Source organism: Chlamydotis macqueenii, chromosome W (assembly GCF_036417535.1).
Source record: "Chlamydotis macqueenii isolate bChlMac1 chromosome W, bChlMac1.mat, whole genome shotgun sequence".
Taxonomy (NCBI): domain Eukaryota; kingdom Metazoa; phylum Chordata; class Aves; order Otidiformes; family Otididae; genus Chlamydotis; species Chlamydotis macqueenii.
Genome location: NC_141592.1, coordinates 2,750,823 through 2,759,962, shown reverse-complemented (window position 1 = coordinate 2,759,962; position 9,140 = coordinate 2,750,823). Strand labels below are relative to the sequence as shown.

Here is a 9,140-nt window from a genome sequence, read left to right as displayed (position 1 = left end):
CCTGGCCAACAGCCAAGCACACACAGCTGCTTGCTCACTCAAGTAGATTTTCTGTGTAGAAGGGCTGCCTCTTCTCAAACCAACACCAAGTTCTCTTGCAGACTCTTGGTATGGCAGGAAACTGATATGCTGTAATAAGTCCAGTTGGCAAAACTACTTGGAACATATTAGTGAAACTGGTTCAACATTGATCAGTTGTTTTCTTCACTTAAATTCAGTTGGTTTAATTTTCCAGACCACAGCCTTCAAGTCCAACAATTTGGATACATTATAATAAAGAATGCTCTCATAATGAGTAATGGGTTTAAACTAAAAGAGGATAGATTCAAACTAGATATAAGGAAGAAATTTTTTACAATGAGGGTGGTGGAACACTGGAACAGGTTGCCCAGAGAGGTGGTGGATGCCCCATCCCTGGAAACATTCAAGGCCAGGTTGGCTGGGGCTCTGAGCAACCTGATGTGGTTGGAGCTGTCCCTGCTCCTTGCAGGGGGGTTGGACTAGATGACCTTTGAAGGTCCCTTCCAACCCTAATCATTCTATAAAAAAAAAAAAAATATCAGTCAAATGAGAGTAGGAAAATGAGAAATAAAACCAAATTTAAAACACCTTCCCCCCATCCCTCCCTTGTTTCCAGGCTTAACTTTACTCTCAATTTTCTCTACCCCCTCCCCTCCTAGCAGCACAGGGGGATGGGGAATGGGGGTTGCGGTCAGTTCATCACATATTGTTTCTGCCGCTCTTTCCTCCTCTGGGGGAGGACTCCTCACACTCTTCCCCTGCTCCAGTGTGGAGTCCCATCTATGGGAGACAGTCCTCCACAAACTTCTCTAACATGAGTTCTTCATTAACTGCTCCAGCGTGCGTCCCCCACAGGATCACAGCCTCCTTCGCACCTCCATCTGCTCTGGTGTAGGGTCCTCCACAGGCTACAAGTGGATATCCATTAACCTCCATGGGCTGCAGGTGGAATCTCTGCTCTGCCACCTGGAGCACCTCCTCCCCCTCCTTCTTTCTGGCCTTGGTGTCTACATAGTTGTTTCTCTCACATATTCTCACTCCTGTCTTTCAGCTGCCTTGTCACAGCACTTTTTTTCCCCTTCTTAAATATGTTACCACAAAGGCGCTATCACCATCGCTGATTGGCTCAGCCTTGGCCAGCAGCAGGTCCATCTTGGAGCTGACTGGCACTGGCTCTATCAGACATAGAGGAAGCTTCTGATATCTTCTCACAGAAGCCAGCCCTGTAGCCCCCTGCTACTAAAACCTTTGGTTCCTGCTATAGTAGTTCCTATAACACGCAACTCAAATAATGGGTTACAACAATTTAAAGGTATTTCCATTATAGTGTCCACCCTGGGCCAGGTTATAGGGTTTACATTGCAATGAAATCCTCCCCTTGCTCCTAGCCTGGCTAGCAACAAAGGGTTCCTGCTATAGTAATTTCCATAATATGGAACTCAAATCCCCAATCACAACTATTTAAAGGCATTTCCATTGCAATCTCCACTCCTGGTCCCTTTGGACCAGACCATGAGGTTTAACATTGCAATGAACTCCTCCCCTTGCCCCTGCTCTGACTTGGACTTATCCACAGACTACATTCCTTTAGGGGAGTACCTGCTCCAAGTGGAGTCTTATCTATCAGCCACAGTCTCTTCAGGGGTATACCTGCTGTGGCATAGACTTATCCACAGCTACAGTTGCTTTGAGGTGCACCTGTTCCAGCGTGGCCTTCTCCATGGGCCACAATGCCTTCAGAGATGTACCTGCTCCAGTGTGACCTTACCCATAACCATAGTCCCTTCAGGAGTGAACCTGCTCCAACATGGCCTTACCCATGGCTGCAGTCCCTCCAGGAGTGTACCTGTGCTGTTGTGGGCTTATCCATGGCCACACACTTTGAGGTGTTCCAGCATAACCTTATGCACAGCCACAGATGCTTCAAAGTATACCTGCTTTGGTGTGGACTTATCCATGGTCACAGATGCTTTGGGGTGTCCTGCTCCCATGTGGACTCATTGACACATCACAGTCCCTTCAGCTCGAGTTCACACTGGAGTTCCAGTCTGTCCAGTACAGCAGCACAGAAACAGCAACAATGCCCTGGCCATCTGCCATTCCAGATACATGGCCATTGCTGTTATTAAAATGGTCCCAGGCACAGTAAAGAAAGATGATAAGCAGTACAGTAGTACAACAAACAGCAACACAAAAAGCAGCCACTAACAAGCACTAGACTCTAATATACAGTAAGGCAAGCAAGTCCCATGGCAAGAAGAGGAGCCTGCCAATTAATAGCTAAACAGTAATAACAGCTATATGTTCAATCTAGCACATTCCAATCAAATCTGTCATTATTTCAAGCCCTTCAAGCCCCACATTGGGCACCAAAAAGGACTGCTGTGGTTTAACACCAGCCAGCAACTAAGCACCACACAGCCACTCACTCACTCCTCTCCGGTGGGATGGGGGTAGATAATCGGAAGGGTAAAAATGGGAAAACTCATGAGTTGAGATAAAAACAGTTTAATAATAATAAAAAAATATAGACAATTTTATGGAAAAGGAAAATAACAGAGGGAGAAATAAAACTCAAGAAAGAAAAGTGATGCAAATGAAAACAATTGCTCACCACCAACCAATCGGTGCCCAGCCAGTCCCTGAGCAGTCGTCTCCCCTCAACTCCCCCCTCCCCAATTTTTATTGCTGAGCATGATATAGTCATTTGGGGTCAACTGTCCCAACTGTGTCCACTCCCAACTTTTTGTGCACCTCCAACCTACTCACTGGCAGGGCAGTATTAGAAGCAGAAAAGGCCTTGACTCTGTGTAAGCACTGTTCAGCAGTAACTACAACATCCCTATATTATCAACACTGTTTTCAGCACAAATCTAAAACATAGCCATATACTAGCTACTATGCAGAAAATTAACTCTATCACAGCCAAAATCAGCACAGTTGGCTTCCAGTAAGCATTTCTATTTGGTTTATGTGGTGTCGTAGTTCAGCCCCGATCGGGACCAGACTACGCAGTCTCTCTCTTGCTCCCCCCACCCTCTGAGAGAACAGGGGGAGATGATATAGGAAAAAAACGGCTCAAGGTTTGAGATAAGGATGGGGAGAAATCTTTAAAGTTACCGTTATGGGCAAAACAGACTCGACTTGGGGAAAAACACTCATTTATTTCTAAAATTAGCAGGAGAATGAGACAGGGAGCAAGATAACCTCCCCCCACCCCTCCCTCTTTCCGGGCTTAACATTATCTATACTACCTCCCCTCCCGAGCGGCACGGGCCGGGGGGAAAGGGAATGGGGGTCACGGTCAGTTCATCACACGTTGTTTTACGCTGCTGTATCATCGTCGGGGGAAGAACTCCTCGCATTCCTCCCCTGCTCTGTTGTGGGGTCCCTCCCACAGGCCACAGTCCTTCATGAAACTGCTCCGACGTGGGTCATCTCTTCCACGGGGTGCAGTCCCTCCAGAACAGCTGCCCCAGTGTGGGCCCTCCACGGGCCACAGCCTCCTTCAGGCCTCCACGTGCTCCGGCGTGGGGTCCTCCACGGGCTGCAGGTGGATCTCTGCCCCTCCATGGACCTCCATGGGCTGCAGGGGGACAACCTGCTCCACCATGGTCTTCACCACGAGTTGCAGAGGAATCTTGGCCAGGAGTCGTGTTACTCCTCCCCCTCCTTCTGAACTGACCTTGGCGTCTGCAGCCGTTCCTCACCAGCCTGGGCCCAGTCCCACCGTATCCAAGTGAGGCGAGCAGGGCAGACATGGAGATGATAGTCAGGTTCAATCAAGAGTTCAGATCATCAGACAAATTTGTGGTGATGAGGCAGATCCAAGTTCAAGCCAGGAAATCAGTCCACAAATCAGACTCAGGTCTGGTGAGGATACCCAGGGTCAGAAACAATCCACTGATCACTGGGCAGGTCCCTAGTGGCAAGACAGGTCCAAGGTCAAGCCAGAAAGCCAATCCGTGGATTTGAGTTCAGATCAATGGGATCCATAGCCAGCCACAGGCATGGCTGTGACTGAGCTAGAGGTCAACTACTACAACACAGGGATCTTATCAATGTGTATAAACACCTGATGGGAGGGAGCAAAAGACTGAGCCAGACACTTCTCAGTAGTGCCCAGTGACAGGACAATGGGCAATGGGCAGAAACTGAAAAACAGGAAATGTAATTTGGTTGTAAGGCACCTCTGGAGATTGTTTAGTCCCAACTTCTCCCAGCTCAAAGCAATATCAGCTAGAATAGATTGCCCAAGACCACGTACATTTGGGTTTGGAATATTTCTAAAAATGCAGATTCCACAGCCCTCCTGGGCAAACTGTTTCAGTGTTCAACCACTCCTAGAGTTTAAAAAAAAAAAAAAAAAAAAAAGCATTTTCTTACGTTTAAGCAAAATTTCCCATATTTCAATTTGTGCCCATTGCCTTTTATCCTTTCACTGGATACTAATGAAAATAGTGTGGATCTGCTTTATTTATTCCATCCCAACAGTACACATATAAAGTAGTTTTTAAGATCTTTGTTCATCCCTGTGTTAGTTTTATTTAGTGAGGGGGCCTACAGTGGCAGCTTCTGTAAGAAGCTGCTAGAAGTTTTTTCCCCTTTGTCCAGTGGACTCGGCGGGGCCTAGGGCAGACCCGCTGCTGGCCAGGGCCGAGCCAATTGGTAGCAGAATGTTCCCTGATAATGCCTCTGCGATAACGTATTGTCCTGGTTTCGGCAGAGATGGAGTTAATTTTCCTCTCAGTAGCCGGTGTGTTTTGGATTTCATGTGTGAAGAATGTTGATAAAAACACTCTGGTGATACGAGTTGTTGTTAATGAGACCAAGGACACTGTCTGGCTTTCCAAGTCTCGTTAACGTGCAGATGCAGGAAGCTGGGAGAAAGACAGACAGAATAACTGATCCAAACTGGCCAAAGAGAGTATTCCATGCCATAAACGTCATGCTCAGTATATAAGTGGGGGTTGCCCATGGGAGGGGGCATCCAATCCATTCCATTCCATTCTGGCACCCATTCGGGCACCCTTGGCACCCTTTTCTTCTCCCTTGCTTGCTGGCATCGTTCCCTCTACCTTGCTGGCTTGCTCTCCCCCCTTTGCTTGCTGCTCGGTGTCGTTCCTGTGATCGCTGCTCAGGACGGGCTGCGTCGGTCATTCGGACATCGGGTGGTGAGAAATTGTACATTGTTCATTTTGTATATTTTGTAGATATTAATATCTTTATATCCTGGTAGCTTTGTAGTTTTTAGTATTTTTAGTAAACTGTTTTTATCTCAACCCACGAGTTTTCCTTTCTTCCCAATTTCTCTCCCCCGTCCCACTGGGTAGGGGGAGGGGGAGTGAGAAATTGTGTGGTGATCTGGGCTAAACAACCACAGTCTTTTTGGCACCCAACGTGGGGCTCGAAGGGGCCTCACTAGATCAGTCGGGAGATCATCAGACCTTAGTCTGAGGATGCAAGGTTCGAGCCCCTGGTCAGTCCCGAAGGGTTGAGATAAGGACAGGTTTGAACACAGTGTGTTGAGAACAGATTTGTTACAAGCACTCATTAAGTCGGTTTGGTCATCGCTGGCCACAATGTTGTTTTATTTGTTCTCGCTGTTGTTTTGAGAGCTGTATTGGGCAGCACCCTACTTGCCGTATTTTCTGTTTGTCGGTGTTTATGCACGGTTTATCAATACGGTGTGTTGGATTAAGGTTATGGCTGTGCTGTGCTATGCAGCACTGATTTGATAAGTGAGATCACTGGTAATGGGACCATTTTCATATTTGTACTCAATGGTGGTGGGCAGTGCACAGAGTGAGGAGGTAGAGGCAGCTCCACCCGGGTATTTCGGGAGCCATCTTGTGGGTGTTGCTTGAAACTATACCTTGATTCGACTTGATTCGTCGACTGGAGAGCCAGGGAGTGATCAGTAAGTCCCACTCACCCTTTAATAGTCCCATATGGCCAGTGAGAAAATCTAACGGAGAATGGAGACTAACAGTGGACTATCGTGGCCTGAATGAAGTTACATCACCACTGAGTGCTGCCGTGCCGGACATGCTAGAACTTCAGTATGAACTGGAGTCAAAAGCAGCCAAGTGGTATGCCACCATCGATATTGCTAATGCATTCTTCATCCCTTTGGCACCAGAATGCAGGCCACAGTTTGCTTTCACTTGGAGGGTGTGGTGATCCAGGCTAAACCACCACATGTATTTAAGAAGGGGAAAAATAAAAAAAAAAAAAGATGATGATGATGATGTGAAGAAGCTGGAGCAGGGGCAGAGAGGGGGAGGTGCGAGCCTTGTGCGCCTTGCAGGCCTCATCATCTGGCCTCCTGCCAGGCAGTCGTCTGGGCCCGACTTGGCCCAGCCCAGCTGCAAGAAGTAGACATAAGATGTGAAGAGAAACTGAGAGGCGTCTCCCTGAGCTGATTGTGAAGAATTTATTGTGAGAGGAACGACTGCAGATGCCAAGGTCAGTGAAGAAGGAATGGGGGAGTAATGTAGCTCCTGGCAGAGATTCCCCTGCAGCCTGTGGTAAAGACCATGGTGAAGCAGGCTGCAGCTCATGGAGGTTAACTGTGGAGCAGATATCCACCTGCAGCCCATGGATGATCCCATGCCAGAGCAGGTGGATGCTCCTAAAGGAGATTTGTGACCCCATGGGAAGCCTGTGCTGGAGCAGGCTCCTGGCAGGACCTGTGGACCCGTGGAGAGAGAAGCGCATGCTGGAACAGGTTTGCTGGCAGGGCCTGTGACCCCATGGGAGACCCACACTGGAGCAGTCTGTTCCTGAAGGCCTGCACTGTGTGGAAGGGACCCGCACTGGAGTAGTTTGTGAAGAACTTTAGCCCTTGGGAATGACTCATGGTGGATAAGTTTGTGGAGAGCTGTTTCCCATAGGAGGAACTCCACACTGGAGCAGGAGAAGAGCGTGAGGAGTCCTCCTCCTAAGTGGTAGAAACGACAACTAATGAACTGATCACAACCCCCATTCCCTGTCCCTCTGCACTGCTCAGAAGGGAGGAGGTCGAGAATTTGGGAGTAAAGTTGAGCCCAGGAAGAAGGGAGAGGTGGGGGGAAGGTGTTTTAAGATTTGTTCTTATTTCTTATTATCCTACTCTGATTTGATTGGTAATAAATTAAATTAATTTTCCCTGAGTTGAGACTCTTTTGCCCAAAATGGAGCAGATTCTCCTGGAAACCATGCTAAGGCACATGGAGAGCAAGGAGGTGGTTGGTGACAGCCAACATGGCTTCACCAAGGGCAGATCGTGCTTGACCAATTTGGTGGCCTTCTATGACGGGGTGACAGCATCGGTGGACAAGGGACGAGCAACAGACATCATCTACCTGGACTTGTGCAAAGCTTTTGACACTGTCCCGCACGACATCCTTCTCTCTAAACTGGAGAGACATGGGTTTGATGGACGGACCACTCGATGGATAAGGAATTGGCTGGATGGCCGCACTCAGAGAGTGGTGGTCAACGGCTCAATGTCCATGTGGAGACCGGTCACGAGTGGCGTCCCTCAGGGGTCCGTGCTGGGCCCGGCCCTGTTCAACATCTTTGTTGGCGACATGGACAGTGGGATAGAGTGCACCCTCAGCAAGTTCACTGATGACACCAAGCTGTGTGGTGCCGTCGACACGCTGGAAGGGAGGGGTGCCATCCAGAGGCACCTTGACAGGCTAGAGAGGTGGGCCCGTGCCAACCTCATGAAGTTCAACCAGGCCAAGTGCAAGGTCCTGCACGTGGGTCGGGGCAATCCCAGGCACAAATCCAGGCTGGGTGGAGAATGGATGGAGAGCAGCCCTGAGGAGAAGGACTTGGGAGTGCTGGTGGATGAGAAGCTCAACATGAGCAGGCAATGCGCCCTCGCGGCCCAGAAGGCCAACCGCATCCTGGGCTGCATCAAAAGAAGCGTGGCCAGCAGGTCGAGGGAGGTGATTCTGCCCCTCTACTCTGCCCTGGTGAGACCTCACCTGGAGTACTGTGTCCAGTTCTGGAGTCCCCAACATCAGAAGGACATGGACCAGTTGGAGAAGGTCCAGAGGAGGCCACGAAGATGATAAGAGGGCTGGAGCACCTTTCCTATGAGGCCAGGCTGAGAGAGTTTGGGCTGTTCAGCCTGGAGAAGAGGAGGCTCCGGGGAGACCTGATAGCGGTCTTCCAGTACCTCAAGGGGGCCTACAGGAAAGATGGGGAAAGACTGTTTAGTAGGGCCTGTTGCAATATGATGAGGGATAATGGTTTTAAAATAGAGGGGGGTAGATTTAGATTGGAAATTAGGAAAAAATTTTTTACAATGCGAGTTATAGAACACTGGAACAGGTTGCCCAGAAAGGTGGTGGATGCCCCATCCCTGGAAACGTTCAAGGCCAGGCTGGATGAGGCTCTGAACAACCTGATCTAGTTGGAGATATCCCTGCTCCTTGCAGGGGGGTTGGACTAGATGACCTTTGAAGGTCCCTTCCAACTCTAACTATTCTATGATTCTATGATTCTAAATGGTAACTGGTGAATGATCTCTCCCTGTCCTTATCTCGAGCCACGAACCTTTCATTATATTTTCTCTCCCCTGTCCAGCTGAGGAGGGGAGTAGCTTCGGTGGACACTGGGCATCCAGTCAAGGTCAACCTACCACAATCAGATATGCCTATATACTTTTCAGGAAAGAGGTGTTTATCCAACAGAAAAAAATAGAAATTTTAACTGAAAAAAATTGTGAACTCATGAACCAGCTGTTATTTATGCAATGTTTTCTGTAAAAACTGCCAACTTTGAAGTTTTTTACTTAAAAGTTTTTGATGGAAAACTAGAATTTTAAAAGTAAGTGAAGATGTTTTCATAATATTTTATCATATTGGAATATGCTTATCATTATAGCAATATTAAAAGTTTTAAAATAGAATCACAAAATCATAGAATCACAGAATCATAGAATAGTTTGGATTGGAAGGGACCTTTAAAGGTCATCTAGTCCAACTCCCCTGCAAGGAGCGGGGACATCTTCAACCAGATCTTCTTATAAGCTCCCTTTAGGTACTGGAAGGCCGCAATAAGGTCTCCCCAGAGCCTTCTCTTCTCCAGGCTGAACAGCCCCAGCTCTCTCAGCGTGTCCT

The 9,140-nt window shown here is 48.2% G+C and overlaps 1 long non-coding RNA gene across 1 annotated transcript in view; it reads right to left on the bottom strand.

The window, feature by feature from the left end:
- Nucleotides 1–3,418: 3,418 nt before the first annotated feature.
- Nucleotides 3,419–9,140, bottom strand: part of LOC147596526 (uncharacterized) — a 634,176-nt gene continuing 628,454 nt past the window's right edge. The window contains exon 3 of the long non-coding RNA XR_015261338.1: nt 3,419–3,440. This is a non-coding gene — a long non-coding RNA (uncharacterized LOC147596526). The remainder of the gene's footprint in view (nt 3,441–9,140) is intronic.